Source organism: Gorilla gorilla, chromosome 19 (genome assembly GCF_029281585.2).
Source record: "Gorilla gorilla gorilla isolate KB3781 chromosome 19, NHGRI_mGorGor1-v2.1_pri, whole genome shotgun sequence".
Lineage (NCBI taxonomy): Eukaryota > Metazoa > Chordata > Mammalia > Primates > Hominidae > Gorilla > Gorilla gorilla.
Genome location: NC_073243.2, coordinates 39,011,364 through 39,028,645, shown reverse-complemented (window position 1 = coordinate 39,028,645; position 17,282 = coordinate 39,011,364). Strand labels below are relative to the sequence as shown.

The window sequence follows — 17,282 nt, the reverse complement described above, 5'->3', positions numbered from 1 at the left end:
ACGAGCTGGGTGGGCCAGTCTCCAGGCCTACAGGTGGCACTTGCAGGTAGGTGCCAACTAAGATGGCAGTGGTTGAGAGTTTAGGCCCAACCTCAGGCCCCCAGGAGGAGTGCCCTGATGCCCAATGTGGTGGGTTAGGTTGGGCAATTCCAGGACCCCAGGCCATGTGCTCTGCTGCAGGGGTGTAGGAGGGAAGCCAGGTTGGGTGGGCTTATATTCAGGCCCTGCAAGGGTAAAATTTGGCAGCAGCCATGGTAGGCAAGGGTGGGGCATCCCTTGGACTCCTAGCAGAGTGCTTGGCTGAGGGGTGGTAGCAGCAGTGCTGAGGCTCTGCCACTGGAGAGGGTGCAGCCATACTCAGTGTCCACGGCTGTGCCAGCAAGTAGAAAATGCATAGCCCTCTCATGTCCCAGTCCTGGTGGGGCTTGTCCTCCAGCCCTGGTAGCAGTAGCCTGGACCTAGTAATGTCCCCAACCAGGCTGCAGGACACCCCCACCCAGCTGGTGACCAAATCCCAGTGGCAACTCAAGCACCACTTGCCTTCTGGTCTTCGTCTCAGCAGTGCTCACTTCCCAGCAATAGCAGCTGCAGCCCACACCTCACTCATTTCTTGGTCCCAACTGCAGGAGTGCTCCCAGCTCACTCCCTAGTCCCAGCAACCACAGCCTGGGTTTCCATAACACCTCAGTCCCAGTGCCACTGTGCTCCAGGACAGTCTACAGTCTGTCAAAGCATGGGTTTGACAGTGGGGCCTTGCTATAGCTTCTTATGTCTTTGAAAAGGTATGGGACCCAGCACGAACTCCCTCCCTGGTGTCGTTTCATCCCATGGTCTCCTGGCAACTCCCCCATGTCGGTTTCAGGGGTTAGGAGGGTTGAGAGGTAATTTTGTGGCCAGCATTGCATGATTCACAGTGAGGATGTGGGGCACTAGAAGGCTTTCACTCACTCTTTCCTCACATGAAGAACTTACTCACTGCTCTCAGCAAATCCTGGCCAGGGGTGCTGCCTCTCCACCTTTTCCTTCTCTACTTCTGGTGTTTCCTGTCACTTCTCTGTTGAATTCCAGTGTCTTCTCTTGGATAATATATTTGAAGTGGAACTGTTTATACACTATTTTGGTTCTTTTAAGTGGAAGGGGTGGGCATGAAATGCTTCTAGTCAGTCATCTTGAAGCCCACCCCTCAGGCACAGAGAATATTTAGGCCAATGAAACTATTCCATATGATGCTATAACAGTGGGTATGTGTCATTAAACATTTGTCAAAACCTATATAATGTACATAAAAAGTTAAACTATGGATTTTGGTTTATAATGAAGTATCAGTTTTGGTTCATTGATTGTAACAACCAGACCACACTGGTGTTGGATGTGCATGGTGGGGAGGCTGCAATGTGTGTAGCAAGAGTTTATGTGGGAACTCTATGCACTTTACATTCAGTTCTGCTGTGGACCTAAAACTGCTCTAAAAAATAAAGTCTATTAACTATATTTAAAGGAACATCATGGAAAAAAAGCTTAATGGATGAATTAAACAGCAGATTAGAAATAGAAAGAATTAATGAATCAGAAAAAAGTTATACACAATGCAGCATAAAGAGACAAAAACTACACACACATATATACTTATAACACACTTCATATATAGCAATGAAGTTAAGAGGTACAGAGAAAAGAATGAGAAGGACCAACATACGTCTACTCAGAGTTTCAGAAACAGCAGAGATTACAAAAAGAATAAAGGAGTCCGGGAGCAGTGGCTCATGCCTGTTAATCCTAGCACTTTGGGAGGCCAAGGCAGGTGGATCACCTGAGGTAAGGAGTTCAAGACCAAACTGGCCAACATGGGAAAACCTCGTCTCTACTAAAAATACAAAAATTAGCTGGGCATGGTGGCACATGCCTGTAATCCCAGCTACTCCAGGGGCTAAGGCAGGAGAATCTCTTGAACCCAGGAGGTGGAGGTTACAGTGAGCTGCAATCATGCCACTTTACCATAGCCTGGGCGAAAGAGCAAGACCTCATCACAAAAAAAAAAAAAAAGAAAGAATAAAGGAATGACAACACTTGAAGAGACTGTATAAATAATATTCCAGAATATTCCATGCATTTTTTAATCAAGAAGCACAATGAATTCCAAACAGAATAAATAAATATAAAGACACACCTACACACATCATAGTAAGATAGAAGAATACTTAGAATACAGAGTCTATCTTAAGAGCAGCTGGAAACTATACAAACTACCTACAAAGAAGAGACAAGTAGACTGACAGTTGACTTCAAAACCAACAGTGGAGGCCACTTAAAATAATTTCTTAAATGTGCTCAGTGAAAATAAATAATCATGAACCTCAAATTTTATACTCCAAAAACCTGCCATTCAAGAATGAATAAAAATATTTCAGAAGAACAAAACCTGAGATTCCCAGTAAAGAATTTCTAAAGGGTGTACACCAAGAGAAAGAAAAATTATTTTAGAAGAAAATCTGCAACACAAGAAGAAACATTTAAAAATAATGACAATCATACACAGTAGTCCCCCATTATCTACAGTTTTAGTTACCAGTGATCAACTGCAATCTGAAAATAGGTTAGTACAGACGATAAGATATTTTGAGAGAGACAGAAAGAGAGTTTGACACGTATCCACCATTATTACAGTATCATATGGCACAGTTTCATTGCCCTAAAACTTCCCTGTACCTGGGGAGTGGGCTTCAAGATGACTGACCAGAAGCATTTTATGCCCACCCCTTCCACTTAGAAGAACCAAAATAGTGTATAAACAGTCACATTTCAAATACATTATCCAGAGAGGACACTGGAATTCAAAGGAGAAGTGACAGGAAACAGCAAAAGTGGAGAAGAAGGAAGAGGCATGGTGCCTGGCTGGGATTTGCCACATTCATAGAACTTTTATCACAGTATATTGTTACAATTGTTCTATTTTATTATCAGTTATTGTTGTTAATCTCTTACTGTGCCTAATTTATAAATTAGAATTTATTATACATATATGTGTATAGGAGAAAAACTTAGTACTGTATGTATGTAGGGTTCAGTGTACTGATGTATAAACTCGGATGATCTTTCAGGAAGTCAATTCAGCTTACACATTCTACCACTCTGCCAAGCCCATTCCAAACACACATCATAGATATTACTTTTCAACCATGACTCTCTTTTCAGCTTAGAGCAGAGCTTCAGAATCTTTCTCAACACAACACTCAAGATAGTTAAAGCTAATTGCTCAAAATTAAACAAATCAATTTGCCACAGTGGGATAAAAATACAAAAAGAGTCTTAGCCAAAATTCTCCAGGATATAGAGTATGAGGCAAACATTTTTGCTCCCGTGCGTTTTTGGAAGTACAATCCTAAGGAAACATGAATGAAGGAAGCAGAAAAGTGAGGCAGGGAAGGAGGGAGAGCAAATTCATCATGATGCATTATTAAGTATCACAATGTTGCACAAACAAAACATCTCTAAAGAGGTGTCCATACCACTGCTTGTCAGAACAGTCCACTGGATGAATGCAAGATGAATCCTTTTTCTGCTGGTCCCTTCCATCTTTTGTTTCTCACTGTCAAAGTCCCCCCCACAGGGCAATAGCCCTCTCTCTCCCTCCTTCTCTGGGTTGTGTTGCCTGGCCTCTCCAAGCAGCCACTGGGAATGCTATGGCCTCTGTGGGTCCCATCCAGAGACACTCATGGTGGGTCTTGTTGGAGGTGGTGCCAATGGCAGGGGCAGGGGTGGTCACCAGGGCTACCTAGGGCAGCTCCATCAGACAAGCAAGGAGAAGCAGGACCAAACAAATTTGGGCTGTTGCATAAACCAGGTTTGGTACAAGTATGATCCCATTTTTACAAAACTTTTAAAAGTCTATGTATAACATAGATATTCACATGTATATATTTGCATGGTTAAGTCTAAAGGGCTATACCCAAAAATGTCTACAGGGGTTACATCTAAGTGATTTTTTTCTTTGTCTTGCTTGTCTATGCCTCTTAGGCTTGCTATAATAAATTTGTATTTCCTGTATAAAATAAAGAAGCAAGGCCGGGCGCGGTGACTCACACCTGTAATCTCAGCACTTTGGGAGGCCGAGGCTGGTGAATCACCTGAGGTCGGGAGTTTGAGACCAGCCTGACCAACATGGAGAAACCCCGTCTCTACTAAAAGAAAAATACAAAAAATTAGCCGGGCGTGGTGGCACATGCCTGTAATCCCAGCTACTCAGGAGGCTGACACAGGAGAATCGGTTGAACCTGGGAGGCGGAGGTTGTGATGAGCCGAGATCACGCCATTACACACTAGCCTGGGCAACAAGAGTGAAACTCCATCTCAAAAAAATAAATAAAAATAAAATAAAATAAAGAAGCAAAGATACACGCTGGTAATTAAAAATCATATTTTAAAGTATAATATTATCTAATAAATCACAATAAAATTTAAAAAGTGATACTCATAAACAAAATTATAAAGTAAAAATGACCTGCAAAAAAATTTAGTAGCATATGACAAAAGGTATATACACCCAAGTAAGTCTCAAATGATAAATAACAAATAGATAAATGGATAAACGGAATAAATAGGAAATGCATCCAAAATGTATACGTATGAAAAATTATTGCAATTAGAACCATGAAAGATGATTTTTTAGCCATCAAATTGACAAATATTTTTAAACAATACTGTGTCGACAAGGGTTCAGGGGAAAGCTCTTCATGCACCAATGGTATACACATCAACTGTACATCCCAACTAAAGGACAGTTTGGAATACTGTCCTTAGAGCTGAATTGTTCCTCCCTCCTCCAGATTCATGTTTTGAAGTCCTAACAGTCAAAGTGACTATATTTGGAGATAGGCACTTTAAGTAGGTAATTAAGGTTACACGAGGTCATAAGGGTGAGTCCCTAATCCGATGGGACTGGTGTTCTTATAAGAAGAGAAAGAGAGGCCAGAGACCTCTCTCTTTCTGATGCACACACAGGGGAAGGGCCATGGGAGGACATAGTGGTAGCCTGCAAGTCAGGAAGAGAGCTCTTACCAGACACCAAACACTGCTGGAATCTTGCTGCCTCCAGAACAGTGAGAAAATTAATTTCTATTGTTGAAACCACAGTCTGTGGTATTTTGTTATGATGGTCCAAGCAGACTAATACACATAGCAAAATATTTTTAAATGTGTATGCCTAAATTTAGCCCAGCAATTTAATTTCTGGGAATTTAGCCTAAGGAAATAACAAAGAATTTTCTGCAAAATTTAGCACTGTTTCCATTAGTGAAATTTGACAGTGAAGCTGCTCATACCAGAGTATAATGTATATAATAAAATTGAAATCATGGGGTAGAAAACATTAGTGAAAAATTTAATGATATATTTTTAAGTGAAAAAAGCAGATTACAACACATATACATGGTGCAGTAGTCAAGCACATGGGCTTTGAGGTGCCCCGGGGGTACAGCCCAATTCATATACACTAGATGGATGACTCTGGGCAAGTTCCCAATTGCCTAGTGCCTCAGCCTCTCCATCTATAAAAGGGGAATGAGACTGTCTACCACCTATTGCTATGAAGATTCAGATAATGAGGCCATTATAATTAAGGGCTACTACAGATAGTGGCAGCCGAGTGGGTACTCTGGACTCAGAGAGTCAGAGGGCTTCAGACCTGGGTCCAGCCTGCCTCCACTAAGTATATGACCTCTGGCAAGTCACTCCACCTCTCCTGGCTTTAGGTTCTTCATCTTTAGAATGAGGACTCTGACTGGCTGATCTCTGAGGATCCTTGTGGCTCTAACCTCAAAGGATGAGACTCTGTGTCCCATCAATAATGGGAGCCATCATAGCTGTAAGCAACATAAAGAAGAGAACATCATCAGCTGCATATCGCAGCCCTACTCCTCTGGAAGTAAGCAGGGGTTCCCAGCCTCCCATGTAAGAGCAGAGTTTCACAGTAAACAATTTCGCCATTCCCCATGTGAGAGTGGCAGTAGTTTTCATAATCACTGGTTACAAAAATACATCATGGCAAAAAGCTATGTAGCATTGCTCTTAAATTAGTTTTTATTTTAATTAAGCCCAATAGCAACCTAATTTACTTGAAAAATCACAACACATATATGAGAGATGCTTCATTTATCTCAGCCACAGGCCACGCTTGGTGCCCTTATCTTCTTGCAGGCCCTTCACGACCACACGAAGACCCACCGTTTGAGAACCACTCAGATAGGGACAATTTGGAAACAACTAACAAAAAGGAAGTCTCCTCAAGGCCTCCCCAGGAAAGTAGGGGAGGAAGATCTTTCTTTCTTTACCTGTCTCCAGTTTGAAACTGAGCCAAGGTGTGCAGTGTGCTTGTAGTCTCTGGGAATACTTCTGGTTAGAGTGCCAAACAGGGTCTAGACACCTCTGTAGCCCCTGGGTTTCCATGGGAACTGTGTGAGTTGAGCACTGTGCTGGAAGCAAAATGCACTCCCTCAGCAGAGCTGGAAGCATAAGAAGGTGACAGATTGGATTGTCTCCTCTGTAGATAACCTTCATCATCCAAGAAAGATATTAGCACCATCCCTTGAACTGAAATCTTATTGTTCATTATGATTGCTGAGTGTGCAAGGCTACAAATTGCTACAGAAAACACTGGAACCCATGCTTGAAGCACATGGTTTCCAGTCACTAAATGTCTCTTAGTCTAAGTTCCCTCATCTAAAACATTGAAAGTGAAAAGAATGCTAAATTCAATGTGTTGTTAATAAGATAATTAGAAGCTCCTGATAAACTACAAAGCATGATGGAAAGGTTAATTATTATTATTACTAGTAGTATCATGGAATCTTTTCAAGTTAAAAAATACTTGTTTCTCTGTCTCTGCAGAAATGTGGCAACCCAGATAGAAAATCTTTTAATAGCATACAAGAATGACCAGTTTAATCCCCAGCAAAACCCACGCATGTTTATTCATCTGTCAAAGGTGCCCTCTGTGCATAAGAATGATCCATAGAAGCCCAAAGGTTGATTATAAAATCTCAAGTGTCTGCTTGCCTCGAGTCATTTTAGATGAGCTATTCAAAATGCATCCTAGTAATCAGTTTGCTGTGATAGACTGGAATAACAAGGAGGAGGGCTTGATTTCCTCTGCTGGAGAGGAAGCACATCCATTGTTGCCTCCCTATCCATGGGTTACATATCTAGCTCTTTGTGCTTAATAATATGACTCAAGACTTGAAATTTGTGTTCAAATGTATATGCTAGGAAAGAACATGTTACTTTATAAGAAACTGAAAAACTCACAGACAGAAATGAAATCAAACAGCTCACTTGGTATCCAGTATTTCCTAGAATTTGAGGGCCTATTTATATTTTTTGGAAGGTATAATTCTTTTACATTGCATATGTGCCAGTAAGTTCTTAAAAGTGGGATCTTACTAAATACATTATCAAATATTTACTTTGGTCTTATCTGCTCTGTCATGCTGAGGAAACACTTCCAGTCCAAATTATTAATTAATATCCAATTAAAATCCCAACGCATCTTGTTAACTAGAGTTTAGGAGCACTGGGCATATCCTGGTGATCAGAAGACATCAAGATGCAGAGAATTCAGACCTAGACTGACAATGTGTAAGCAGTGTCTCTCCTCTTTTGCCAACTTGAGGATGTCTGTGTCACTTCTCTGATCCTCCATTTCCTTGTCTGTAAAATGAGTAAAAAATGCTTCCTAACAGAATAAAACGAGAAAATTGGGATAAAGTTGTAAATGTTAAATAAATGTTAATGATTGTTGCTGCTATTATTGGAAAACTATTAGAGTAAGAACTGTTTGTCCAATTATTCTCAGTGGCCCAAATGCAATGATTGATAGCTGTCATTGTTATTTCCCTTACCACCTCAGTACAGTACGAACCCCCCCTAGGAAAAACATGTGTATATGCTGAAATATTTACAGATGAAATGATATGATGCCTGGGATTTGTTTCACAAATAAAAAAGCAAGTTGTAAAATAATACAAGCTATATGCTTCCTTGGAGATAGATATAGATATGGAAATGAAAATGGAAACAGATGCGGATACAGACACAGGCTGAGCAGCAGAGACATAGATGCAGAGATGGATGTAGATATAATGCCTAATACTACTAAAGTGATTATATCTGAGAGTAATAAAAAGAGAGCTTTCTTTCCCCTAAAATTTAGATGATTGCCTAAATTCATATCCTCAGAAATCTCCCAGCCAGCCTACCAAGTGATGCTCGTTGTGTTCCTTTATAGTGCCTAACACAAATCTATAAGCATATTTTCTTTTGTTGGCTTCCTTGTTTATTGGCTGCCTCATCCATGAGACTCTACATGTCAGGACGCAGAGACTATGGCTGTTTTGTTTATCATTGTGTAGCCAGAGCCTAGCTTAGAGCCTGGCACATACATATATATTAAATGAATGAATGAATGAATGAATGAATGAATGAATGAATGAACAAGGATCCATGCAGGAAAGCAAACGTCTCCACCCAGATAAGTGCATCAGGCTGTAAAGCTGAGGGCATGGGTTGAGTCAGTAGGCATCAGAGGACTAGCATAACAATAAATATCTGCCTGCTATATTGGGAATGAAAGGTGAAGCATTATTGAATGATCTCTGCTTAAATTCAAGGAAACTCCTCCAGGCAATGCTTACTTAAGAATCCAGATCTTTAAAATCAAACCCCCTTCTGCAGATGGGGAAACTAAAACCAGAGAAATCACACAGTTGGTAGGTGGCAGAGCTGGAAGCCCAGGTCCTTGTCTGTCGGCCTAGCACTCTCTCAACTGGCCCTCACTGACCCCGTTGTGACAGCAATATATCCGAGGCACTCACAGACTGATTGCCCCGGAGGTTCTTCTTGGCTTTTATTGGCACTGGAGCCTGAAAGTAAATGAATAGACTTGCTTTTCCTATGGCCTTTTTATAGGTTGTTTATCACATAAAATACAGATTTATACCTAGTTTGACACCAACATTCCTTTTATTGCAGAACTATCTCAAATCCCAAACCAATATGAAACTCACTTTCTTCCTGACTTCTCTTCCACAAAAACTTGCCCAGTGTCCCTCAGAGCCAGGTTTGCAGTTCATTGTCAACTTCGTTGGTGTTTTATAGTTATATTTAATTACATGTGATACACATATTAAATGCATGTAATAGTAATTACATGTATTGAATGCTTACTGTATGCCAGGCACTATTCTACATGTGTCACATGTTGTGACCAATGTTCAAAACAACCCTATGGAAAAGTGATATTACACCCATTTAAAACATGTGAACTGGGACACAGTGAGGTTTCAATAACTCACCTAATTAGCAAGCGGAGGAGCTGGGATTGGACCCAAGCAGTCCGGAAACCACACTGATAACTAAAAGTGGTTGTGTTATCATTTTGTTGTTGTTAAATAAGATAGGTGTTTATTTCTGTGTTGAACACTAGCACAGACGTACCTGGTCCAGGGTTGTGGGGGAGACTCCACCTTCCTCAACATGTGCCTCTTATCTCTAATCCAAGGCTGTGGCTCTGCTAACCGCCGCTTCTCAGTCAGTGGGAAGGTAGAAAGAGGAACACTGGAGCAAACCGCTTCCCTTTCTCTTTCTTTAGCAACTATTCATCTTGAAAAATTTCAACTCTATAGAAAAAAAAGGAAAGACAAAAAAATGGAACCGAGAGCTTTTCACCCAGATTGATTAATTGTGGACATTTTGCTACATTTACACTATCTCTCCCAGCCCATTAGAAATATTATAAATGAAAATAGTTCACTTGATGAGGTAAAATATTGAGGATAACTTTTTTATTCCCTTTATTGTCAGAATGTTTGTCCCGCAAACACAAGCACACAAGAAAAAACATTTTTAAAAACATAAACACATGAAAGCCACAACACAAATGTGGCCAGCCTAGTTTCTCCATACAACATAGAGATAGAGTAAACAGAGGGGCAACTGGGATAGAAACAGAATGAACTTTGGAGGCTGGATGCGAGCCGCAGCTCCACTACTTTCTGAGCTTTGTGATAATTGGGCAAATTACTTAGCCTCCCTGAGTTTCCATTTCCTCCTGAGTAAAATGTATAGGAATTATTAAAGATCTGTATTTCCAATGATTCTAATTTAGTAGGTCCAAGGAATCTGCCAAAAATCTGCCTTTTTAACAAGTTCAATGTAGGTGGTTCACAGAACACATTCTGAGAAACATTGAGTAGGAAGGAAGTTAGCTAAGGAATTTCTAAAATGGGGGAAAGAGACCTCAAGCCCTTTACAATGTCTCTTTGGCTCTTCCTTCCCCCACTATACCCCTTCCCCTTCCCCTTCCCTTATCTTTTCCCACCTTGGAGGCACCACAGTTTTACCTCTCTGGCTCCAGTTTGGTCTTCTCCAAGTGAAGTCCTCCTATATCATCTTCTTTACCCTACATCCCACCCCCAATTCATCCAAGTTTTCCCACCAGTCTCTAACATAAAGCTCATGCTTCAGACAGCCCTGTCTGCACCTACAACACCTCCCACTTGCCCTTACTCTCTGCCTCCTGTTCAGAGCCCATCTCGGGTCCTCCTCTTCCAAGAAACCCTCCCTCATTATTCCCACCACCCTGAGATCCCCACTCCTTAAATGGTTTAGCATTTAACTCTACTTTGCATTATTCTCCTGGCCCCCTTGTTTTATTCTGAGCAGCTCTAAATAAGCTCTGAGCCCCTTGAGAAGCAGTGATCTCTCTTTCCTCATATTCTCTGTGACACTTAGCATACTACTAGACACATAGCAGGCACCAACTCAACCTAAACTGACTGGCCTATTACTTAACTGACTTATTGAGGACGTCTAGATGAGATCACAGAAAGCAGCTCTGAAAGGGTGAGAACAAGTGTGGAGCTTATAGGTTGATGAACCCACTTAGGGGCTCTTGAGTAGCGTTGACCAATCTTTGAGGCTGTTTTAAATAATGAGCTGTTAAGTGGCAAGATAAAAGTAGAGTTCACAATAAAATCTAAAATGAATGAAAAGCAATGGGGAAACAGCTGCTGTCTCATGCTCTGTTGTCTCTTTGATGAGTTTCAATTAAAAATAGCCTTAATACATAAAATTCCCTGGCGAGTTCCCTTTATTGTCCCTTTAATGTGTTACTAAGGAGTTATTGGTATCATTTCATGGCTCCAGCACAAATGCCTCTAGGATTTATTGCTAGGTTCACATCTCTGCTCTTTTATAGATTTCTTCCAAGAAGGGCTTGAATACAGGGCTCCCATTATACGTCCCTTGTGGTAGTTTGGCTACAGCAAGCTGCATCAGCAAATGGCAATAAAGCTCACCAAGGCAACAACAATTACTCACCAGCAGAGTTTGATTTAGAGCAGAATGTTTCTAGAAAGATTCTGATGTAACCCTTTTACTTCCATCTCCCAAGAACATAGAAATGGAAAAATCAATTACAGCTCTCGGGTTTCATATGTTGCTGAGTTTTGCCATAGCAGGAGGCGGGATGGTAAAAAATACACACACACACACACACACACACACCCGCACACACACTTCTCTTTAGACAAAGCCATTTTGCAAATAACTAAAAAACAGAGTGCTTCCAAAAAAGGTGGTATGTTTAATTAAGACAAGTTACAAAGAAGTACTATTAGAAAGACCTTATTTTTATTTTATTTAAGGGCTTAAAAAAGCTTAAATCACAAACTCTTAGTTATATCAACAGGCTGTCAATAAAAATCAGTAGGCTGGGGTCACTAGAGTCACCAGCACACTCATCAGTCCTGGGTCTTTAACCAGTGGCCATCATCAAATCTCATTAGCTCGCTCTGTATCCAGAGTGGAGACACCATCTATCAGTTACTGTTACTTCGTGACAAACCATACGAAAGAGAGCTTTAAATCCACCTGTGCTTTAAGCCTGGGAAAGAGAGGATAAATGTCCTTGGATATCAGCTCCAACACAGAAAGTGTCTGCAGAAGGCAACAGGATGATTGTATATGGGTTGGGCTGGGCGGCTGTTTTGTTTAAATTAACCAATGATTGCTGACTTCATTCTACAGACCTGACTTGCCCTTTCTGGATGTTTCCTAATCTCACTCTCCATAGAAGACCGAAAAATGAGTGTTGTGAAATTAGCACACGTTTAGTGACATTATAATTAGATAACTTTCCCCCTCGAAAGTCCAACTCCCGAATCACTAAACAGATGTGATGTCTGTTCAATGTTTATCTGACTGTAAAAGCAGAGAACAGAAACAATACACTTCTAATTATGCAATAGGGCATGACTCCCCTGACACACAGCCATCAGACACTGCCTTTCTTCATTTTAATACCCTCAGGTATTACAATTTAATAACTTCAGGTATTATTGCCCTTTCTTCTTTTTACAAAAATTAACAGATCATTTGAGCAAACATTTTATTCCCACCTTAGCCAACTTGTACTTATCTAAATGACTGCCATTCAGAATTGTATGATGGACCCCCTCCACCTACCAGATGCTCGGCAAAAGTCTTAGTTCATTAGATTGTCTAATGACCAACAGCAGTGCTTCCCAAACTTTATTGCATTTTCAGATCACCCGAGGATCCTGTTAAATTGCAGCTTCTGATTCAGGAAGTCTGCCGTGGAGCCTGAGAGTCTCCAGCTCTAACAAGCTCCCAGGTGATGCTGATGCTGCTGATCTGAGATGCACACATTGAGCACAGATAACCTTGATAATCTTCTCTAAAATTTCCAACAGAAAATAGAAACACAGTTACGTAATTGCATGTGATTTGTTTCCTGAAAGATAACAATGATTATTTTTAAAGAGAAGTGGATTTTAAACATGAATTTTAAAACACAGTAGTAATCTCCCTAAATGTTATCTCCATGGATAGACATCTTTTTAGATCTCAGAGAGGTCCTTTGAGGCCAATGAGTATTGACTTCAGGAAGTGATCCAAGGCAGAACACACACAGATTCATTTAAAGCAAAGCTTAAAGCCAATAGTTATCCACAGCCGCACTATTGATGACTGCTTGGCTCTTCCTTTGCAGTAAATGTACATAAACAAATCGAAATATGCTCTCTTTATTTTGGAAAACCTCTTCCTGAGAATAGGATTCAAGTTCATGTTCTCACCTATAGCATCTGCTGTGCAAAGTTTATTTAAATGTGACGTACTTAAATAAGATTTCTGAAATTACTAAAATTAACTCCCTTTGAAATTTATTAGCCTAATAGAGATTCAACTATGGAGATAAATGTCAAAGATTCACAATATTCTAGTTCACATCTCATGATTTTATGATCCTGTACTTAATAGCAACTTTCTTCTGAGGAGCTCATAACACCTCATATTCATTCTCCCAATAAACTTTTCTGAGTCTGTTAAGACAATGGGTCACATTATAAATTTCTGGATTTGCAAGGTTAATATCTAAAGGCAATATAATTTTTCTATAATTCGGGTAAGTAGATGCTAAATAGAACATCTATGTTGCATATGATTCTCTTATTGAGTATAATTAAGCTTTCCAAAAGAGTGGTTAACACCATTAGACTCACAGATACTAGCATAATTTCCTATACACACAAGGAACATTGTAATAAAACAGCTGAATATATTCATTCCACAGATAACTAACATCTGGAATAATAATAATAATAATAATAATAACTATTGTTTATAATAAATCATGGACTATTCTAAACATTTTACATATAAGTTGTTATTCTTTAAAACAATTTTATATGATAGATGTTATTATTACACCCATTTCACAGATAAAGTGAAACGCTGAGAGGCTGAATAATCAACCCAAAGTTATAAAACTAGTAAGTACTAAAGCCAGAATCCAACCAAACCCAGGCAGCCTAACTTTTGTGCTCAAGCTCTACCATATGTCAGAGACCATCCTAGGCAATGATGATCAAAATTAAAGGTGCTTATGGGAACGGTAATGTGTTGTATTCACAGCATCTCCACTGATGCACAACTCACTTCTTCCTATCAGTAGTCATTATGTCCTTCTTTTCAGCCGAGCTCAAATTTGGCCTGACAGCCTTTCTCAACCCAGAGTTCCAAGGCAGCCATTATCAACTAGAGATGGTACATGAATCAAAATTTATTTGCCACGCCTGATTGTGTGCACAGAGCACAATCATTTCCTAATCTTTAAATACTTGTATTTCAAATGCTTATTCACAAGTTGGTATAGGTTGCACCAGGGAATTTTCACATCAAGATTCTTTACAAATGCCCTATACAGGCTTTAATATTTCTTTAGCCTAAGAATTTGGGAAGGACGCTTACCTGCCTGAAATCATATATTATTTTTTAAATCTACTATCTATAGGAAAAATTAAAATTAGAATCCTATATCCTAAAAATGGGAATGATAGACACTGGGGACTACTAGAGAGGAGGAGATAGAAAGTGGGGAAAGGGCTGAAAAACAACCTGTTGGGTGCTGTGCTTACCACCTGGGTAATGATTTCAGTTTATCCAAACCTCAGCATTACATAATATACCTTTGTAACAAACCCGCACATGTACTCTGCTCTAAAATAGAAGTAGAAAAAGAAAAAAAAATTGAATCCTATGTCCTACAATATAAATACATTCAGATTTTTAAATTTTTGTTAAAAAAACATACTGGAAAAAATATGAGATTACATTTTTACAATCTTGAGGGGAACAAACATTTCTCAAGCGTGATGAAAGTCCACAAACAACATAGAAAGACAGATTTAACTACACAAAATTGCAAAACTTCTTTACAACCAGGATACTATAAGCAAAGTTAAAAAACAAATGACATCATTTCTGGATAGCTGAGATAATGGTGGCTACCTAAATCTGAATCTCTCCACACATCCTCCCAAAAACAACATAGGTCAAAAAGAAGAAAAAAGATACATACACAAATTCCACACCTTCATCAAAACCAGTAACACTACACACTTTAAATTATCTGTAATTAACAAAAAAAAATGTATGTACAGACACACTATACTAAATCTTCCACTACAAACCTTAGCAGAGATTGATCAGGGGAAAGAGGATCTCCAGAAAATCTGGGAGGAAGAGAGAAGAGGGGATTAAGCTAAAATAGCTCCCAGAAAGAGAAAGCCCATCTTCAATGTCAAAATACTGAAAGAGAGTTTTTGTGGATAAGAATACAGACAACAAGGAAGAAACTGAAAAGTGACATGAGATTCAGGGAGGCAGTTCTGGAAAGGCTGGGGAAGAAAAAGACAAAGGAAAAGTAGAGGTGATCTTTGGAGACTGCGTAGAGAATGCAAAAAGAAACAAGAGGGAAAGATTTAGGAACCTGCAAGACAAAAGAATACAAAAATAATCAAAGGACACACAAAATTATTAGGGCTAAATAATTCTTTATTATGGGGGGGGGTGTCTATCTTGTGCATTTGTAGGATATTTGGCAATATCCCTGGCCTCTACCTACTAGACGTCATTAGCACCCCACCCCTAGATATGACAACCAAAAATGTCTCCAGACATTGTCAAATTCCCCTGAGGGGCACAGTCACATCCCATTGAGAACCACTGACCTAGAGCAATGATTTGTGAATTTCTGATTGGTTTGTTTGTTGTTTGAAGTCTCTTCTTTAGATGTTTTGCCTTTTTGTAGTAAACTTTTAAGGGGAAAAAAATAATGAAAATTAAGGAAGGAAAAGATATTTCACTCCTTCGTTCATTTATTTCAAATTCAGTAAGAATTTGTTGAATGTATTGAAAGGTAACAGACATTGTGTAAAAGATGAATAAGTAAGGCAAGCACAACCCAAACTTTTATCCTTTTCATATGACTTATTTAATTTAATATAATCATGGATTGATTAACATCTATATTTCTAAGAATTGCTACCACAATTATTTTTAATCTAGGATCTTAACACACAAGCAAAACACTATATATGTCGTTTTGCTACAAATCTTTAGAAAACTCACTGTGGATAACTATTTTTGGTGCTATCATTGAAATTCTCTTTGTACAGTATTGTTAGATATTGCTATGGTAATGTTGTGTAACATATAACCATAAAATCTCAGTGGCATACCACGATAGGCATTTATTTAACTTGCACATCGCTGTGTGGGCCAGGGCCCAGCTGATCTAGCCTGGGCTCAGTTTGGGTGGCTCTGTTCCTTGTGCCCCTCACCCTCTTCCACCTATGGGCAGTTGAGAGGAGGCATATTCTTTCATGGCAATGGCAGAGGCACAAGAGAAACAGAATCACAAAAGAATTGCACTCAGAACTGTTACGCTGTTGCTTCTGTTCTATTCTCTTCAGCCAGCACAATATCACAGGGCAGAGAAAATATCCTCCACTCACCGGAGTGAAGGGAACTGTAAATTCACATAGCAAAGGACAGAGACACAGCAAGGGTTGAAGGATTAGGGCCAATGCTACCATTTACCACAGCAAGAAAAAAACCTTAATTTTGTTTTCCTATTTCAAAGTTAAGATTTCCAGGCTGGGCACAGTGGCTCACTCCTGTAATCCCAGCACTTTGGAAGGCCAAGGCAGTCAGATCGCTTGAACCCAGGAGTTCAAGACCAGCCTGAGCAACATGGTGAAACCCCATCTCTACAAAAATAGAAAAATTAGCCAGGTGTAGTGGTGCACGCCTGTAGTCCCAGCTACTTGGGAAACTGAGGTAGGAGGATTGCTTGAGCCCAGGAGGTTGAGACTGCAGTGAGCCTTGAGCGTGCCACTGAATTCCAGCCTGGGTGACAAAGCATTGCCCCGTATGAAAAAAAGAAAAAAGAAAAAAGAAAAAAAAGATTTCTGAACACAGACTCTTAATTAATCCAATAGCAGAGTAACAGTTTTCAACAATGAAAAAAATGAAGTCATCAACTTCAGAGGGATTATGATTTCAGTATGCTTTTTTTTAGAACAGCAGCAATACCAAATTTATTTTTTTACAGCAATTCATTTCTAAAGACCAACATTTCAATGATAAATGCCAGCAAGTGACTTTTACTATCATCTATACTACACCTTTTATAGCAATTTTAAGCAAGAAACTTTTTAGATGTCATTATTTATATTCTTTATTTGTTCTTTAAAAGAATTTTTCTGAAACATAACACTTCTTAAAATCAAATATGAATCCCTCAGATTTAGATTTCCACATTCTTTATACTCCAGGGGAAAAAAATAATTGGATTGTGCTTTCTCATTCATGACCATTTAAATATTCAGTTTCTTAGGTTACATTTTAGTGTGTTTTTATGTTTT

The 17,282-nt window shown here is 39.4% G+C and overlaps 1 long non-coding RNA gene across 1 annotated transcript in view; it reads right to left on the bottom strand.

Annotated features, from left to right (window-relative positions):
* Positions 1 to 11,660: 11,660 nt before the first annotated feature.
* The window catches only part of LOC129527964 (uncharacterized), a 127,257-nt gene continuing 121,635 nt past the window's right edge, over positions 11,661 to 17,282 (bottom strand). Inside the window, exon 6 of the long non-coding RNA XR_010131752.1 lies at positions 11,661 to 12,748. This is a non-coding gene — a long non-coding RNA (uncharacterized lncRNA). The remainder of the gene's footprint in view (positions 12,749 to 17,282) is intronic.